This window comes from Equus quagga, chromosome 1 (genome assembly GCF_021613505.1).
Source record: "Equus quagga isolate Etosha38 chromosome 1, UCLA_HA_Equagga_1.0, whole genome shotgun sequence".
Taxonomy (NCBI): domain Eukaryota; kingdom Metazoa; phylum Chordata; class Mammalia; order Perissodactyla; family Equidae; genus Equus; species Equus quagga.
Genome location: NC_060267.1, coordinates 74,665,541 through 74,686,070, shown reverse-complemented (window position 1 = coordinate 74,686,070; position 20,530 = coordinate 74,665,541).

The window sequence follows — 20,530 nt, the reverse complement described above, 5'->3', positions numbered from 1 at the left end:
TGCTTTACACATGTAGGCACAGGAACTCTAACAGGGATCCCCTGCTCACTGACCAGCTGGGCTGGTGCATCAGGCAGGAAAGGGAGGAGGGATGCTTTCTTTTCATGCATAATCCCATGTGCCCCTGTTCTACACTTACCGTCTGCCCACCTGGGCTGCTCAGCTTGGTGTAGATGCCCCTGCAATTTCTTAGCTGCCTCAGTGTGGGGCGTTCCCACAGGCTGGGAGGCAAGTCTGACAGCACAAGTATTCCTGCAGAGGGCTGCCTCTTTCCCTTTCTCCTCTCAGTGTTGCGCACTGGCCACCACACGAGGTCCTGTGCCCTAGATCACTCCTGCTTGGGAAGGAGAGGAGATCTCCTTACCTCCTTCCATTGCCTCCTGGGAGGGTTCAGCACCCCCACCTTCAGATGTATGGCTGTGTGGCTCTCTCAGATGTCTATTTTGTTGTCCTCTGTTTATGACTGTCCTTTCTTTCCTTTGTATCTTAGCAGGGAGAGACTAATGAAAGAGCTCACTCTGCCATGATGCTGACATTACTCTAGATTATTTTTTTTATTATTCTGAGGAACAAGTTTGCTGAATCACCACAGGTTTTTTGTTTGTTTGTTTAACTCCTAGTTTTCAGAATGTCTTTGTCCAGTTGGCTTAAGGTTGCTCTGGGTCCACCCTCGAGCCTGTGAGTCACTTGGAGAAGTGCATTATTGACCATCCTCCCTAAGTATAAAGCCATGGTGGCAATTTCAAATTAGTGGAGGATGACGGAAGTGTGGGAATAAATGTCTAGCTATTTGGGAAAAACTTGTTTGCAATAAGTATGGTTAACAAAGTGTTAATAGACTTACTACATAAAAGTCTTACACATCAATAAGAAAAACTATAAGACCCTCCTGGCAAGGAGAAGAAATGATCAGACAATTCACAAGTTTGCTGATATTTTTCTCTGGAAGTTATACTGTATTTTAATTTTTCTCACACCAGCAAAAATGGAGTCAGAAATGAAGAACACGAGAATATTCGAGTAGGAAGCCAGGTGGACATCAGACAGTTGATCAAAATTTTTACTGACAAAAAGATAGGTGTGATTTTCATCCTAGCTCACATGGACAGTGTCTTCAACCTTTCTATTCCCAGATAGCGCTTTTTTCTTTTCTTGCCTAATACTACTCTTCTCTAATTGATGGCTTCCAATTGATCATATCTCTCTGAGTCATATTTCTCAAACCTAACAGAGGACTTGTGTATCCTCTAGATTGAGTGTACCTAGGAAGCTTCCCGATACAGTTGCAAAGGAATGAGACTGGAAGTGTAAAATTCAGTCCCATTCACTGTTATTTTAGCATTCGTTACGAGCGAATTGGACTCTTGTCTGACTGAAACAGACTGATGTCATTTGCTTTCATTTTGACACTGACTTCCCCCTGTGGTTGATAAATCAGTCCAACCTTCGTTTCACAACATCTAGCAAACGTCTTTCTGAATGCCTTCAGTGATGTAGTTTCTACACTGCACAGTGGTTCAGCGTGACAAGCAGAATGACAGACAGAAGGAGTGCAGGAGTGTCCAGCAAAGGCTGCACAGGAGGAGTTTGAGCTGGGCCTTGAAGGATTGGTAGGGTTTTGTCAGGCAGAGAAGACTAGGAGGGAAATTCCAGTAATGGGGTGTGCAGTGGGCAATAAGAATGTGAACAGAGGCATGAAATTTCAAGAAGAGAGGAATGAGAGCTCACAATCGAAGGGACTAGAGCAGAAGGTCCAATGTAAGGGAGACATTACCAAAGTAAAAATGAAGAAGTTGGGGCCAGCCCTCATGGCCTAGTCATTAAAGTTTGGCTCACCCCACTTCAGCTGCCCGGGTTCAGTTCCCGGGTGCAGAAGCACACCACTCATCTGTCAGTAGCCATACTGTGGCAGCAGCTCACGTAAAAACAAAAAAAGAGGAAGATTGACAGCAGATGTTAGCTCAGAGCGAATCTTCCCCACCAAAAAAAAACCACAACAAAATGAATGAGTTGATGCTGCATTGGATTAGCTAGGTGTCGAAGGTGTGCAGAGAGGTAGGTATTGGAAGGGGAAGATTTGCTTATTAAGTCTTTCAAAATAACATTTAGAAAGAAGAGAACATCTGCGAGACAAATTGTGACTCAAATGAGACTTTTTTCCTTAAAACATACCAGATACTTATATAAATTACATTTCTCCTTCTAAGTAGTTACTTTGAAAGCCAAACACTTACTCCAGTGATGCTATTAGTGTGTAAAAGAAAAATCTTTAGAAATCCCCTTTGGGAATTCCCTTTAGAATGTGTTTATAGCTGCAAAAGAAGATCAATTAGTCTCATTACCTCACAGTTTTCTGTCTCTGTCTCCCTACATATAATGAAAACATTATATATGCATATAAAATATATATTGTTATAACTTAGTCAGTTGGACATTTCTTTTATAAACTGGAGCATGTGGCAAGTGGCTTTTACCTATTTCCAAAAATCGAATACAATCTGAAAAGGATTTCACTTCTGGCCTCAGAATGCCAAAAAAATGTGCTGCAGGCTCTGATGCAATCTTCAAAGAGGGATTCCAACAATATTTTGAGCAGCCACAGCATTGGAGGCAGTGTTGGCCCCCACAGGTGACTGTTGACACAGGGATCACATTCCATGATTATATACATTCTGGGGAATTTTTGTCATTGTGGTTGGGCAAGTTGTTATATGACAGTTCCTGGTCCACAGTGGCCTCCAATGCAGTCACTCATAATTAGAACCTCTCCCTAAGTCACCCATGAAAGACCCCGACAAAATTGGGGAGAGAAAGGAATTTCCTAATACTGTCAAAGACTAAGACAGATAATCAAACAGCAGAATCTGAAGAGGACTGGACTTCAGCTCGTTGCACACTCTGGCTTTGTGCACACAGGTGGGATTCCCCAATAAACTGCCCAAATGGTGTGTGTGTGTGGTACACGTGTGCATATCTGTGGGGTGTGTGCGCACAGGTGTGTAGTGTGTGTTGTGTGTGCATGGTGTGTTCATGTGTGGTGTGTGTGTGTAGGTGTGTATGGTATGTGTGGTGCGTGTGTGTGTGTGTTTATGTGTGAAAGGCGCTGGGAGGATCCTGGTAGGAGTGGGTGAGAGGAACTGCCATTGGTCACGCCTCCTTGCTTCACTTTCAGAGTGTGGGAGAGCAGGTCACTAGAGACAGGAGAAAAAATTTATCAGCTGAAGAGGCTATACTTTTTTACTTGGGGGGAAAAATGATTTATTCTTTTTGTTTGTTTCTTTGTTTTTAAAGATTGATACCTGAGTTAACATCTGCTGCTAATCTTCTCTTTTTGGTTTTTTCTTCTCCCCAAAGCCCCCCCAGTACATAGCTGTATATTCTAGTTGTAGGTCCTTCTGGCTCTGCTATGTGGAGCACCACCTCAGCATGGCCTGATGACCGGTGCTAGGTCTGCAGCCAGGATCTGGACCGGCAAAACCCTGGGCTGCTGAAGGGGAGCGCCCTAACTTAACCACTCGGCCACGGGCTGCCCCAGGAATGATTTATTCTTGATAAGTACACTACTCTCTTTATATCAGAATAGCAGCAGACTGTCCTTTGTATTGTGCATATTTTCCCACATTTGTCCTTTGTCTTTCAACTTTATTTATAGGGCTTTTGTTTTTGCCATTGGAAAGTTTTCGTTGTTGCATAGTTGAGGTTATTGATCCTCTGTTAGTCATCACAGGTTTTCATGACATGCTCAGGAAGACTGTCCACCCAAGACTATGAAAATATTTGTCCAGTCTTTCTTCCAGTTCTTAAGCATTTCAGTTTTACTTTAAAACATTTGTTGTATTTGGAATTTATTCTTGTGTAATGAGTAAAACAAGAACCCACATTTTATTTAAAACGTTTCACACCAACCTGTATTTTTCTTTCATACTACTCATTGTGGTTATAATAGCACAAATATTTATGTGATTATATTTCCTAATCACTATTGATTTGAAATACCACTTTTTTTTTTTTTTTTTAGGAAGATTAGCCCTGAGCTAACATCCGCTGCCAATCTTCCTCTTTTTGCTGAGGAAGACTGGTCCTGAGCTAACATCCGTGCCCATCTTCCTCTACTTTTTATATGTGGGACGCCTACCACAGCATGGCTTTCCAAGTGGTGCCATGTCCACACCCGGGGTCCAAACCAGTGAACCCCAGGCTGCCAAAGCTGAATGTGTGCATGTAACTGCTGTGCCACCCGGCTGGCCCTGAAATACCACATTTTTATCATGCAATTGGAATGCTTTTTAAAATGCTCCCCCCTGCAAATATCATATTGGGATTTTGATCAGAAATAGAATGATTTTCTAGATTATTTTGAAAGAATTTATATTTTTACACTATAGTGAATATTTCTGTCCACTCACAGTATATTTTTTTTCACTTAGTCACATATTATGTTATATTGCTTGGTAACTTTCTGTTGTTTTCATATTATTCAAATTTATTTGTATAATTTTATTATGTTTATACTTTTACAAATACATTGATTTTCAAATTTATTTATATAATTTTATTATGTTTATACTTTTACAAATACATTCATTTTGGATTATATTTTTAATGCATTATAAGACTTTTGATTTTTGAATATTAATATTATATTATGAAAACTTTCTGAACTCTCTTTTACTTTTCAATAATTTTCTACTGAATCTTAGACTTTCTATTATCTGCAAGTAATGATAATTTTGTCTTCTTCATTCCAATATTTAAACTTCTTATTTTGTTCTCTTGTCTCATTACAATGTCTATCACATAAAAGCAATGTCATATAATAGAAATTATAAGTGCTTAATCACTAAGCGTGATATTGGCTTTTGGTTTACGATATGTTTTGATTTTAAGGAAATAATTCACCCAATCTCATTTTACAAAAAGCATTTATCAGGAATGGACACTAAATTTTTTGAACTGTTTTGCTGATATCTATTATAGGATTATATGCTTTCCCTCCTTTGTTCAACATTAATATAGTTTTCCTAATATTTTTTCACCTTTGCATTCTTGGAATACACAGCTATAATCATGGCATATTCCTATTTAAATCTGGTCCTAGGGGCTGGCCTGGTGGCGCAGCGGTTAAGCGCATACATTCTGCTTTGGTGGCTCAGGGTCCCCCGGTTTGGATCCTGCATGTGGTCATGGCACCACTTGTCAAGCCATGCTGTGGCAGGCGTCCCACATATAAAGTAGAGGAAGATGGGCATGGATGTTAGCTCAGGGCCAGTCTTCCTCAGCAAAAAGAGGAGGATTGGCAGCAGATGTTAGCTCAGGGCTAATCTTCCTCAAAAAAAAAAAAAGTGAGTAAGTGATCAGAGATTATTCATTGTAACTGGGAAGATTTAAAAATAACAAAATTGCAACATCTCCCAAATATACGTTTAAGTGAAAAAAATTAAATTGATAATAGCATAGATGGTATATTATATTTTGTGTAAGAAAGAGAAAAGTAAGAACACATATGATTTTGTCTGCATAAAGAAACACTGGAAGCATACACAAAAATTTTTTTTAAAGATTTTATTTTTCCTTTTTCTCCCCAAAGCCCTCCAGTACATAGTTGTATGTTTTTAGTTGTGGGTCCTTCTAGTTGTGGCATGTGGGATGCCACCTCAGCATGGCCTGATGAGCAGTGCTGTGTCCTCTCCCAGGATTTGAACTGGCAAAACCCTGGGCCACCAAAGCAAAGCGTGGGAACTTAACCACTCAGCCATGGGGCCAGCCCACATATACAATAAATTAATTGAAGTGATTACCTATGTGGAGTGGGTGGGGATGGAGTAGGAATGAAACTTCTCAGTTTATAACTTTTAATAGCATTTTAACTTTTGAATCATGTGGCTTTTTCATCTGTTCAAAAATAAAATTTAAAAAGAATCAAATAGATGTTTTAGAGATGCACTATAACTATTTTTTAAGAAACCTTTCTTAGTAGATGGGTTAAGCAGGATATTAAATACAGCTGAAGAGAGAATTAGAAAACTAGAAACATAAATCTAAAGAAACAACCAAGAATGAAGCACAGACAGAAAAGGATGTATAAGATATAAAAGGGAAGTTGAGATATGCAGTATAGAATGTGAAAGTCTGAAATACATATAATGAAAATTTCAGAAAGGAGAATGGAGGAGAGGCAATGTTTGAAAATTTAGAGATCTAGGCGTTTATAAAGTCCTATGTATGTCTCTACTAGCATATGAGTGAGTGATTAAAATAAAGTAATGATGAATAGCCATGTATTTGGGAGTATGAAAAACTATTAGAAAGGCCACGAATTGATGGCAGAGAATGGGGCAGAAAGACTGTGAAAACGGTCCTGAAATAATGAATGTCCCAGAGGGCAGTGCCTAGTGGCGTTGAAGATGGGGATGTGTGAGGTATGAAGGAGTTTGAATCGTAGAAATGGTGTGGCAGCAGAGAGCAAGGAGAAAGCAAGCATGAGCTGATACACTGATGGGAGAGCATTGTGTCTCCAAGTGATTCTTGAAAATTTAAAAATAAACCAATAGTTTGTACTCTGCTCAGTGTTTTTTCAGTTTTTCACTGGAGATAGGGAGCTAGGGTAACTAAGAGGGAGAAGCAGTGCTTCAGAAATAGACTGGCCCCAGCTAGAGATCAGAATCAAGAACAGATTCAGACGAGTGTGTCTCTAAATGAAACTGCATGTCTTTTTATTAATGCCAAAAAATTTCAGCTATTTCTATATGATCTTTAAATATCAGATAATGACACATAGGGACATTTCTCTGGGTCTTGTAGACAATTTATAAATGGAATATGGCTAGAGGAATGATTACCATCTATTGAATGCTTACCCTGTGCTAGGCATGGAGCTGAGCACTTTGCAAACAACTTGTGTTGTAGGCGTCCAATTATCGTCATCATATAATTATCATCATCCCCATTTTAAAGATCATGAAACTGAGGTTTAGAGTGGTGAAATCATTATCCAAGGTCACCTACCACTACCTAGCAGAGTTGGGATTCTAACTTAGGGCTTTGTACTCTAAATCTTGAGGGTGGAAACTTTTTGTGTCTTCAAAGCGACATAAATGCAGAAATGTATCTCATTACTAGAGAATTCTCTGGGTGCTACACTTGACTTTCTGTTCTCTAACTGAGATCACAAAAAGACCGACCTTTGGAAATAAAAATCAAATACTAACAAATATTTCTTTTTGCTTCTCAAAAGTTAGGGTGACACCCCGGTGTTCTATTTTTCAAATTTCAATGCAATTCATTTTGTTTCCAGGTAAATATTTTTTTAGTTTTGCAAACTTTGATTTTAGGGTGGGTGTGAATATGTGTTTGTTCTAGGTGCTTGTGTGTCAAAACAATTTGTGGCACAGTTAATTTTTAAATGCCTCTTGGCAGTTGGTTTAAACAACATTCCAGCCACTGGGACAGTTGACAAATAAATGTGTTCACCTCCTCAGAAACTACTAAATGAATGACTCCCTTCTTGCTCTTGGTAATTAAAGTCTCACATTCAATTCCAGACCAGAAGTAGCTTCACTTTCATTTCTGTGATATTGGAACCTTTTTTTTCCCTGCACAGTGATCAAAGAATCCCATTATGCAAACACTCTTATGCCTTTCTGATTCTTGCCCACGTTAGAAACCCCATGGAAAACACCCCGATTCAAGGTATCAATAGCATTTTCCTTGAGGGACATCCTAACGAAACCAGCTTGCAGAGAATATACTCTGTCACACGACTCGGTCATCTGTCTCTGAAACTTCTTCATCCTAGTGCTTGCCAAGGGTCACATGTCCCAGTTTCAGAAAATGGCATTACATTATCAGCTGATTCAGAAGCCCCAGGTCAATCTTTGCTGCACATGAGAATCATCTGGGAAGCTTTAAAAAAGACTGATGCTCTGGTCTCATGTGACTCTGATTTAACTGGTCTTGAGTGCCACCTGGGCATTGAGATTTTTCTTTTAAAGCATTTCTGATAACTCTAATGTGCAGCCCAGTTTGGAAACCACTGCCCCAGCACCCGAGGCCACAGGTTAAACCAATCTCTTGTATGGAGCAGAATAAAAGGGAACAGGCAAACAGTGGGTTAAACCATTGCTGTCACCCTGGTTATCAGGAAGTCAAGTCCCTGTGATGTCTTGAAATGCAGTGTCTTCCTCCAGCCTCCTCCTCCAGTGTCTGTTCTCAGAATTAAACTTAGCAGAGAAAAAATTAACTTCCTCATTGTTTTCACCGAAGGGGAGGGTGTAGTTGGTTTTAATTTACTTATCTATTTTTTAATATAGTGCTTAATGTTGAATTGAGACTACTGCAAGTCTTAATGGCGATACACATTATATGGAGCCTGAAACTAAGTAACGTCATTTTACAATATTCACATTATTTTAGTTCTTTTAGGAAGAAGTTTGTGGATGTTTTAATTCTTTGGGAGAGGTGTATTCTCAGTTGCCAGTCTCTTTCCACTGATTCCTTCATTTTGGGCCACAACCGTGCAAATCTTCCCCAGGCTTTAAAACATTTTCCTTTTTCTGCTTCCCACTCAACCCACCATACCAGCTTCTTCCATCTTCTCACTGCCAAATTCTTCAAGAGCACATGCATACTTTCCACTCTTTCCCAAACATCACCATATCTAGCTTCCATCTCCATATCTCCATGGAAACTGTACTCACAAAGGTGATCAATGGTTTTGGGATCCAAATCCAAATCAAATAGCTTCTCACTCTTCATTTTGCTTGACCTGTAGTTACCAAACACCATTAAAGTTCTATGAAGCAATGCTAATCAAAACAAAATGAACTTGACACAAGAATCTATACATAGATCCGAGAAACATAATTGAGTCCAGAAATAACCTTGGGTGCCTCGGGTAATTAATATAACACAAAGGTAGACTTTAAGTGGGAAAAAGAATCCATCTATTTTAGTGGTGCTCACTCACCATGTGTTATGAAGAAAATGAAGTTGGACTTTTGCCTCACACATCACATCACATTCAAAAAGTACATCTCTGATGGACTAAAGTCTTAAATGTGAAAAAAAAGGAAGAAAATTTGGGAGAATATATGCATAAACTTGAATAATGGGAGAATTCTTAAGCAAATCAGAAAACCCAGATTTATGAAGGGAAATATAGATATCACCGGCTACATTAAAAAAATTTTTTTATATTGAAAAACACCAAAATCCAAGTCAAAAGGCAGGTTGGGAAAAATATTAGTAATCCATATGATAGAGATTTAATGTCACAATATACAAAGAGCTCCTACAAATTGACAGAAAAAAACCCAAGAAGCCAAATTTTAAATGGCTGATGACATGAATAGATACTCTATAGCAAAAGACATGCAAATGATCAATAAATGTGGAAGACAGAGGGATACAAACTAAAGCAATTGTGAGATATTATTTTTCGCTTAAGTTAGCAAAACATAAAAGCGCATTGACGATGTGGTAGGAATGTGAATTGCTGCACTCTTTAGGAATGCGATCCAGCTATTTCCACTGAAACTAAAAACATATTTACCCCTGGCCTTGAAATCTCACATTTGGTAATCCACCGCTGAGAAAGAAGGACACGGGTATGTAAGTATATTTGCACAAGGATCTTTCTGGCAGCCGTGCTTGTCTTTCGTGTCAGAGGGGAGAGACAAGCAATCTGTCACTCAACCTTGGGGGGCTGGGCCCAGAAACAGATCTTGCAGACAACATACTCTTCTGAATTGATGCTCATCTTACTATTTATTATTCACTTTCTCTTTTTCTTGCTTCTTTTTCTTTTATTGCACGTTTGATTTGTCAAATAGTGATAGAAATATTTCTAAATCTCTCATTTTTATTATATTTTTGTCATTTTTCCCCTTAGTTTTCAGTAGTTTTTACTTTTGTATGTTGATGTCATGTTATCTGATAAATAAAAGATAATGGCTGTTATAAATTATAAAGTATGTGCCTTTATCAATTTGGTTCTATTTTCTTGAAATTCTGCTTTATCTAGAGTAATAACTACAGTTGCAGTCTCCACTTTCATAAAGTGCATTTGCTTCATATTTCTTTGTTCGTCTTCTCACTATTTTGTGTCATTTTTGTGTTTTTCAAGGTTTTGAATGTTACAGGTCACGTTTTAAATTCTACTTATGATTTCCTCTAAGATTTTTAAACCATTCTTTAAGCTATAATTCTCTATTTGTCAATGATGGGATTTAAGTAGGGGAAGTTGCTTTCTTTATTGAATATGAGGAATCTAGAAAATATCTGATCCGCCTGTTCTTGACAGAGCACTTGAAACCCTGTAATTCTGGGTGTAGCCTATATTTAGTGGCAGGCTTCATTTTTACACAATGCACGTGTTTCTTATTAACCTATGGGACCAAGGGAGGCAGGAAATTAGGATATTTGGCCTCATGCTCTCTTGTTCCAGGGACCATCTCTCCTGCTGTGGGTCTCAGGTCTCTCACTGCCAGCAGTGGGGCCTCTCCACCAAGGTTTGCATCCTGACTTCATCACTTCCTAGTTGAGTGGCCTCAGATGATTAACTTAACATAATTAACTTCCCAATCTGAAAAAAAAAAAAAAATAGGGATGGCAATAGCAGAATTCCAAAGGGTGGTTTTGAGGAGGAAATTACATAATCCATACTCCTGGCTGATACTAAATGATCATTAAATGTTAGCTGCTATTATTAGTTCTATCATCATCATCACCACCACCTGTGAAAAGGGACTGATGAACTTTCAGGATCATTTCTGCCAGAGCCCACCAAGCGGCATAACAATTGTTTCTCTCTCTTCCTCTGGAACAGTCTGCTCACAATTTTCCCAAGGACCAAGCACCTGGTGGCCCACAGTGGGATCCTCTCAGATCTGTTAATAAAGAGTAAATGTACCATCACAAAGCAGAAACAGAGATTTTCTTCAGCTGACTCATTCCTCTTATACAGCGAAGGGGGCAAGTCCTTACTACCTCCAGAAAGAAGATGGTCCATGCAGAGCCCTCTTTTCCTTAGAGAGCTTTTCTTCCCATGTCCTTCTACAGCCCACTCTGAAGTCCCCACAGTTCCTAGTTCCCATTTCAGTTTTCTTGGAAAGCTCAACCTTGCTCCAGGTGAGACAGAAGTCACTGTCCCCAGGATCTTCAAAATGCAACTTTAACATCACCTGGATATTAGTGCGGGCACTGCTCACACTTCACCAGCTTCAAAGGGAGAAGGGGGGTCTGGCCTATCAACGGGGTAGATGGTGAGTTCTACTCTTCTGGGTTAATTTTCCCTCCAACAAGAGCCAATGCTGACTCAGTCTCTCAGATTCCCTAAGCAGCAAGAGTGCTCCATCATTTAGCCCAGGGGTCAGCAAATTCTTTAATTTAAAAAAAAAATCATATATTGAGTTACGTATTCTAGGATCTGTTTCTGGGCTAATTCTTCTTGTCTGTGGATCTCTGTCAAATCTTGTGTGTATCACTCTGCTTTTATTCCTGTGGTTTTATAATATATTTTAGTAGAGAACAGAGATAATTTCCCCTTTAGTCCTTTTATTTTTCAAAATGTATAGCTATTCGTGGCAGAATTTCAGGGTGACTCCACTTATACCTGTCCAAATCCTCCTTTTCCTCTTCGCCAGAGGCTGGAGAAGCTGAAAACTCAAGTTCTTAACGTCCTTCATTGTCCAGGGTGGACATAGGATACAGTTCTAGTCATTTAGGCTGAAGTGAAGTCCACCAGGGGGCTTTCTGAGAAAGCTTTTACTGTGCTGATAACGGGTACAATTGGGTCTGTTGCCTCTCCTTTCCCCCTCTTCCTATCTAGACAGCAGATATGTGGCAGCCATTTGCTTAGGAATCCTTGCATCAAGTTAAAAAAAATGTCAAGTCAATTAAGCCAGGGGGCTTTATACAGACCTGTGGAAGGATAGGGCTATTTTATAAATATCCTTTTTCTAGAGTGTGGAGAAAACTAGGCAAATGCTGGCTAAACTCCTGAGAGTGAATTTCATTTATTCATCCATATAACAAAGCTTTGTCATTGAGTCTTTCCCGTGTGATGTGTGTGGGCACGCCATGATCACAATGATCAAAATGATCTTGTTGACAAAGGTTGATGGGTGCACAGATAAGGAGCAAGATATCAGCCTGGACAATGGTTTCTGTTTTCCACTTGAGAGAATAACGTTCAAGTCTGGGCGGTAGACGGCCTCTTGCGGGCTCTTTACAAAAGCGATTTCCCAGCACAAATTGCCTTTCCCAGGCTTGAGTGTCTGGCCAATCCCCACCCTCCAAGGATAACTTTTCTTACCTCAAATTGCTTTGCATAGAGAACATTCTTTTCCAGTAAGCCTGGCCATCCTAGTGAGGAGCAGGTGGCTGCCGGAACCATGCTTGAAGCCAATCCTCTTACCACAGGGGCCTGAGATAGGCCAATAATGACACAAATAGCAGGCACTGCTGAGTGTGTGCTTTGAGATCAAGGCAGGAAGAGGCCTCTTTAGGCTGGGGGCTTGGAGGTAATTCCATGATTGAAGTGACATTCGACCTCCCATTCTTAGAATTATGGCTAAAGTTCCACAGAGCTTCAGCAATTCACTCAAAGCAGAAGCCAAACAGGCTTCTGTGGGGAAAGCGGAAATCAGCTGATAGGTGTTCTTGGTACCACAGATATGTTAGGGGTCCTCCCGCAGCGGCAGCTGGTAGGGACCAGCGGTGGTCAAAGTGATTAGCAAAGTTGCTTACAAGCCAAGACCATGAGTCACCATCGGTGGAGCTTGGTGTCCTGGGGAAGGCCGAATCACATGCTTCCCCTCTTCATCACCAGGATCCTGCCCCCCTTCAGAGGTTTTCTGAGGACACCCAGGACCAGCATCCGTTGAGGTGTGGGCAACAGCCTGATCTCTTAAGCTCGGAATGTTGAGGCCTGAACTTGCTCCCTGGCTAGAAAGCTCTGGTCCTAGGCAGGATAATTTATTGAGGTATTTGCCTGTTTTCTTTGTATGTTACTCAGCATTCCAGCAGGTGGCCAAGTCAATGTGCTCCTTTGCTGCAGGGCCAAGGAAGAAGTCATCTGCAGATCATCTCCCTTCCTGACTTTTCCCTTTGTCCTGAGGGAGTTGAGCGTACTATGCTAGGGAAGGGAGCTGTAGAGTGGCTTTGAGGAGTGGAGTCCCTGGTAGGGAAAGAATGAAGATTTTTCCCCAAGGGAAGGAATGGATGTCTGGGGCTCTGTGGTTCATCCCTCACAGAATCTCAGGAAGATGGCAAGACATCCAGAGACAACAATTCCATGTGCAATATAGGAAGGATCTTCCTGGACTCTGGCTACTGAGACTCTCAACCCTGACAAAGGTTTCCACGGGGCAACAGGGCCAGCCAGCTTCAGAGACCCATGGAAGCTTGGCCTACAGCCATCTTGATGGAAACCATGTAGATAAGAGTTCGCTCATAGGTCAAATCTGGTCTGCCACCTGTTTTTATATGACCTGTGAGCTAAGAATGGTTTTTACATTTTTAAATTTTGAACAAAAGTCATAAGAAGAATAATATTTTATGACGTGAAATTCAAATTTCAGTGTCCATAAGTAAAGTCTTATTGGAACATAGCCAAGCTCATTCATTTACTTATGGTCTATGGCTGCTTTCAAGCAACAACGGTAGAGTTGAGTAGTTGTGACAGAGACTTCTCTGGCCCTCAAACTCTAAAATATTTACTATCTGATCCTTTGCAGGAAAAGTTTGCTGGCCCCTGATGTACACTGATGGCCAGAAATGCCTCCTGGTCACCAGCTCTAAGAGTGGGGATGGGAATGGGAGGTGGGGAGAGAAGAAAACACTTTCAATCTGAAATTAAATTTCCCACCAAGTGAATGGGATGGGGGCTCCACGTCACACCCACCCTAATTTTATGTAAAGTAAGTAAAGCAATGCATTCTTTCTTGTGCGTTCAGGTTTGTGTTACAAATTCATTCCCATCATGCTTTATTTCATAGGCCTTCCTGGCTGTCGTGTTACTGGTCCTGTTTTGGAGTTAATACCCATATGTCTCCTCCATCTCCACGTATCCAAATCCTACCACCAGGTCCATCTTAAAAGTTGTCACCCCCGGGGGCTGGCCCCGTGGCTGAGTGGTTAAGATCCCCCCCTCTGCTTCGGTGGCCCAGGGTTTTGCCAGTTTGAATCCTGGGTGCGGACATGGCACCGCCCGTCAGGCCATGCTGAGGCAGCATCCCACATGCCACAACTAGAGGGACCCACAACTAAAAATACGCAACTATGTACCAGGGGGCTTTGGGAGAAAAAGGAAAAATAAAATCTTTAAAAGTTATCATACCTTCTCCACCCTGGAAGTCTTATTTGTTTTCTCAACTTGCAGATCCACCTAACAAGATTTTTCAGAACAAACTTGCTTTCAAATATCCTGACTGGTTTTCCTTGCACAGTTGGACCACTTCTCCCACGTTAAAAAGTTCTGATGTGATTTCTCCATCCTCTAAACTCCCACTGGACTCTAACGCACATAATCACCTTATGATAATTTGTGTAAATTTCTTGGGAGTTTCTTTTTTCCCCCCCTGAGCTTTATTGAGGTATAATTGACAAATAAAATTGTAAGATATTTAAGGATTGGCACCTGGGCTAACAACTGTTGCCAATCTTTTTTTTTTTTTTTTCTGCTTTATTTCCAAAACCCCCCCAGTACATAGTTGTATATCTTAGTTGCAGGTCCTTCTAGTTTTGGGATGTGGGACACTGCCTCAACGTGGCCTGACGAGCGGTGCCATGTCCGCACCCAGGATCCGAACCCTGGGCAGCCGCAGCGGAGCGCGCGAACTTAACCACTTGGCCACGGAGCCGGCCCCTAAAATTGTAAGATATTTAAAGTGGACAACATGATGATTTGATATTCGTATACATTGGGAAAAGACTCTTACCATCAAGTTAATTAACACGTCCAGAACCTCCCATAGTTATTTACTTATTTTGCTGAGAATTCTTAAAAGCTACTCTCTTAGCTAATTTCAATTACACAATGCAGTATTATCGGCTATGGTCACCATGCTGTCCATTACATCCTCTCTTGTGAGTTTCTTGAGTGGTGGGACTGAGTCTTAGGCAGCTAAGCCATACCAGACAAGAATCAGCATGACTCGGGTTTCAATTCCGGCTCCTCCATTAGTCGTATGGCCACGGTAGCATTGATGTCTTTGGGCCTCAGTTTCATCATCTGAAAAATTCCCGGAATATTCTCTGCGCCCCCAGGGATGTGAGGATTAAGGGAGATAACGCCCTGAGACTGCTTTTTCCAGAATCGGTCTCTTCAGTACCTTTTGCCGTCCCACCCAGAGCCTGGAGCAATGCAAAATCTCCGAAACTCATACCTGGGGCAATCACACTGGGGTGAGATAAGGCCCTGTCTTTGGAAACAAGCACTTTGCCCCAACATTTTCTCCTACTCATGAGGGTGTGACACGTCCTGAGAATCAATAGCATTCCCCTGCCCTCTACTTTGATGCTCATAATCATATCATAATCACTGGACCGTAGCTGCGGTGGGAACACCGAAGAGGAGAGGAGGGGAGAGCTTGAACTGTATCAGGCAGGACTGTGAAGGCCAAGGTGAGGTGGAGGCCTGCGGAGGCTCCAAGCAGAGGAGGCTGAGCAGAGCTCGCAAAAGCTTCAGCCGATGCTGCAGGCTGGCACGCAGTCCACTCCCCAGCCCTTTCTGAGTGCTCCAGCCTCGGGCACCCAGTCACCAGTGCCCTGGGTAAGAATGTGATTTTGCAAGAGGGGAAGTGACAATTCCCTCTCTGCTCCTGCTTGGCCCTGGCTTTTGTGTCATCTCATTAGAAATGGGGCCAACTATCCCGGATAGGCCAAACCAATGTCAGGATGTACATCCTGCAGAGACAGGATAATTAATCATTCGAAATCCTCCAGATCCACTTATTTTAAAGAGTCAAAATATTGTTTGTACTTCTTCCTGTGAAACACACTTTGTGCACTTACTCTGATCACTTCCTTTTTCCCCTCAGTTGGTCCACCTCTCAGAGCCTGCTCTGTCTGAGGGATTGGGAATCAGAGTTTGGGAGCCAGGAATTCTGTTTTCTGGCTCTTGTGCTAATCCATCTTTCCACTCATTATTGTCCCTTTACACAATGAAAGACTCTCAAATAGAGGCTTTGTCTGCCTCTGGGACAGCTGTGAGGGAGTCCCTGAGGGAGGTGTGTTGACAGGAGCCAGGCTGGCTCTGAACCAACTACTTGTCTTAGACCACTATGAGAAGTCACTTTGATGTGAAGACAGGCCAGTCTGGGGAGGAGCCTTCCCTCTGCCATTTTCTGCTCCCCCACAGTCACTGCCAGGGATCTCCCGGCTCCCAGATATGTTCGACAGACTGTGGGCCTGGGTTTTCTCCCCGGATTTTCATGGCTGGGGCAGATCTGCTCTCAGAGGATCTTTGTCCTGGCTCCATCCTTTGCCTTCTGAGGGACCCCAGTATGTGGATGACCAACATGTGGTCATCCTCTCTCTTGCATCTTAAATCTCTCCGTTACTGGGAGACTCCTATCAACATTAAAACATGCTCTTTTCTTTCATGGCCCAAAACAAAAACAAAAAAACCCCAAACAACCTCCTCAGACCCCTATGCTCCTCTTTAGATACAACCCACTTTCTCTTCTCTCCTTTACAGCCAAACTTCCTGAGGGTATTGATTACCCTCGCTGTCTCCACCCCGTCATCTCCATTCCACCTGCAACCCGCAGCAATCTGGTTTCCAGCAGAGGTGTCTCACTACCAGAGCTACTCTTTTTTTTTCTTTTAATTGAGGTCATAATAGTCTATAACATTGGGAAATTTCAGTTGTACATTGTTATTTATCTGTCACCGTATATACGTGCCCCTTTACTCCTTATGCCCAGCCCCAACCCCCTTCTCCTCTGGTAGCCACTACTCTGATCTCTTTGTCCAAGTATTTGTTTATCTTCCACATATAAGTGAAATCATACAGTGTTTGTCTTTCTCTGTCTGGCTTATCTCACTTAACCTGACACCCTCAAGGTCCATCCAGGTTGTTGCCAATGGGACGATTTTGTCTTTTTTATGGCTGAGTAGTATTCCATTGTGTATATAAATGACATCTTCTTTATCCATTCATCAGTTGATGGGCACTTAGGTTGCCTCCACATCTTGGCCATTGTGAATAATGCTGCAATGAACATAGAAATGCCTAAGTCTCTTTGAATTGTTGATTTCAAGTTCTTTGGAAAAATACTCAGTGGTGGAATAGCTGGGTGATATGGTATTTCTATTTTTAATTTTTTGAGAAATCTCCATACTGTTTTCCACAATGGCTGCACCAGTTTGCATTCCCAGCAGCAGTGTGTGAGGGTTCCCTTTTCTCCACATCCTCTCCAACATTTGTTATTTTTTGTCTTGGTAATTGTAGCCATTCTAACGGATATAAGGTGATATCTCACTATAGTTTCGATTTGCATTTCCTTAGTGATTAGTGACATTGAAGATCTTTTTGTCTGCCTATTGGCCACCTGTATATCTTCTCTGGAAAAATGTCTGTTCATATCTGCTGCCCATTTTTTGATTGGGTCACTTGTTTTTTTGTTGTCGAGTTGTGCTAGCAGAACCATTCTTTTGAGGACTGCTTATTCAGTCTCAGCTTATTTGATCTCCATTGACTCCTCTCTTCTTCTTGAAACATGTTTTCCTTTGGCCTCTGTGACATCTCACAATCCCAGGTTTTTCCTTACGTCTCTGACCACTTTATCTTGGTCATCTTTATCAACGACTCCTCTATCCAGTCTCTTCTCGAAGCTCTCTCCTAGAGCCTGTTCTCATCCCATTCTCATTCCTCAAGAAATTGCATCTACTTGCTTGGCTTTAGACGCCATTGGAGAGCTCACTCCTTATAGTAGAATGGCCCCACTGCAGTGTTAGAGCTGTTGGCTTTGATGTGTAAGGCCAGGTTGGGTGAGGATAGGCCTAGGAAAGAGAGAAACTGGGGTTTCACCCCCTAGGATCACTGAAGAAGCAGCCCAATCAAATATCTTTCCTCATCTGAGAAAGCCACTGGGGGCAGTCAAGGTGGGCTGGACTGTGATAGGGCCAGTCAGCCTGGGGATCCTTGATTGGCCTGAACCTCCCAGACCAGGAGCTCTCAGTCAGATGAATTAGCCCTAGCTCTTAAAGATACATTATCTGTATGATTTCATTTATACGAAATATCCAGAACGGGCAAATCCATAGAGACAGAAAGCAGATTAGTGACAGCCAGAGTCTAGGGGAAGGGTAGAACAGGGAGTGACTGCTCAATGGGTATGAGGTTTCCTTTTGAGGTGATAAAAATATTTCGCAACTAGACAGTGGGGATGGTTGCACAACATAGTGAACGTACTAAATGTCACCAATGGTAGAAAAAAAATACGTCTGGGGTTTGCCCCAGAATAGGAACTACCGCCACTGAACCAAGACACATAGACCAGGGATGCATCCAAGGTCAGCTGTGACAAATAGATAAGGAACGCTGAATGGAAATGACTCTTCCCAGCAAAACCATTGAAAACCATACCTTCCCCTAAGATAGTGTATAGAATGTGCTATTCCAATTAACAGTGCACTATAGGCATGTGGTGTGATAGTAGGATATAGGTTTAAAGCTGAATTGTACACTTTTGTTCCCTGTCAAATCTTTGTTTCTGTGACTATGATGAAGTCAGATTTGATGTTTGGGTGGAGCGTTCTGGCAGTCTGAACTGAGGCTGGGGAAGGAGGCTGATTTGAAATATTTAGGGCCTTGACCTGGCGGGACCCTGTAACCACTTGAAGAAGTCTAGAATTGCCCTTGACAAGTGATGTGAATGACTGCTGCCCTGTGCTGGTCCCTCACAGATGTTGTCTTATTGTGCTTCTCACAATGACCGTATGAGGGGACACGGTGGAAGCAGGATTTGAACCAGGTCTGTCTACCTCCAAAGTCTACTCAATCCTACTGGGTCCGTGAGCCTTTGTGAGCCCTTCAATCAGAGAGAGAGGGATTGGCTGCGGGAGGGAGCTGCTGGTGGCCCAGTGGTTCTGCTTGCAGTTGCTGAGCCAGCATCCGTGACTGCATTTCTCTTACTGTCCCTGCAGTCTGGTGTGGCCCCAGGGGACGTGGGCTACACACTCGTCTTGGCTGCAGCCTTGACATTTTCTCTATCCTGCTGGTAACAAAATGCGAGAGAGCCATACTGCTGAGTGAAACTTCTAGAATTTGCTTGCTTGTCAATTTCCCCCTCATGCGCGTCATCCCTGCTTCATTTCCTGACTTGTAAACAGGCAGGACGAGAGTAGGTGACTGGCAGCAAGATAACCAGAGAACTCTGCCGCGCTCACCATATCCTGTTGTTGTGAATCTCAAGTCCTGCGTTGGCATCTGCTGTCCTACTTTCCCTCTTCTTTCTGGCCGGTGGTTAGGCGGACGATTGGATTTATGAAGATCGACACTTGTATTTCTCACTGTGGGGGTCTGCTTGGTGTACTCGGAAGAGCATGAGCCTTGGAACCGGCGCTGGACTCAAACTCCAGTTCTAACACCAGACTTCAGTTTCCCATTTTACCTGGAAATAAGTAAAAGTATTGAACTCAGGGTCATTTTTGAGGGCTACACGAGATCATGGAAAAGGACTGAGCTCTTTTCCTCACTTTTAGTAGGGACTCAAGAAATTATATTTTTTCCCCTTCCCTGCCTCCACTCGCCACCCCCCCCCCCCCCCGGCCACATATTTCAGTTTTAGCACTAAATCCAGACTGAGGATTTGATCGTGAGACCACCTTCATACATTGTGGCACTTGGAGTGGAAGGGGTGGGATAAACGTGGTAAGTCCTTAAGAATACGGGATTCCCCTGGAAACGCCTCTGCCTCCCCTCACTGAGTGAAGCAGGAAAGTTGCAGGATTATGAAGCCCATTTTGTCTTTTTCCTCCGCTTTTCCAAAGCTTACTCCTGGCCCAGCATCCTCAGCCTGGGCCCCCACCGCCGCAAGTTACTCTCCAGGCTTTGCCCAGTGTTGTCTTCCCTCTTGGGTCAAGACTGAGGGTCGGTGGGGCCCAGACTTGGAAGAAATGATACAATATGTGGTTTGTCCCTGGAGCAGCTAATATGCTGAATTCTGTCCTTTCTCTCCTTAGGGTTAGCTTTCCCCGCAGCGTCCTGATCTCTCCTCCCCGTCTTCCCCCCAACACATGCATATCTACTCCCAAACTTCAGCTTCCAGGAAATATGGGGATCAGGCCAGGTCCCTCCAGGGGCAGCCTCAGTCCTGCCACAGCGTATTAGGACATGGTTGCCCAAGAAATTTCCAGCAGAGCAGAGAGCAGCAGAGTGAGTCAACAGATGGTCTCCTGCCTTCACTTAATAATCTGAATAAAGAGAGTAAACTTGATACTTGGATTATAATATTTCTCTATTTCTTCCTTTCCTTCCTTTGAAATCAGCCCTTGAACAAGAACACCCAGAATAACATCAGGT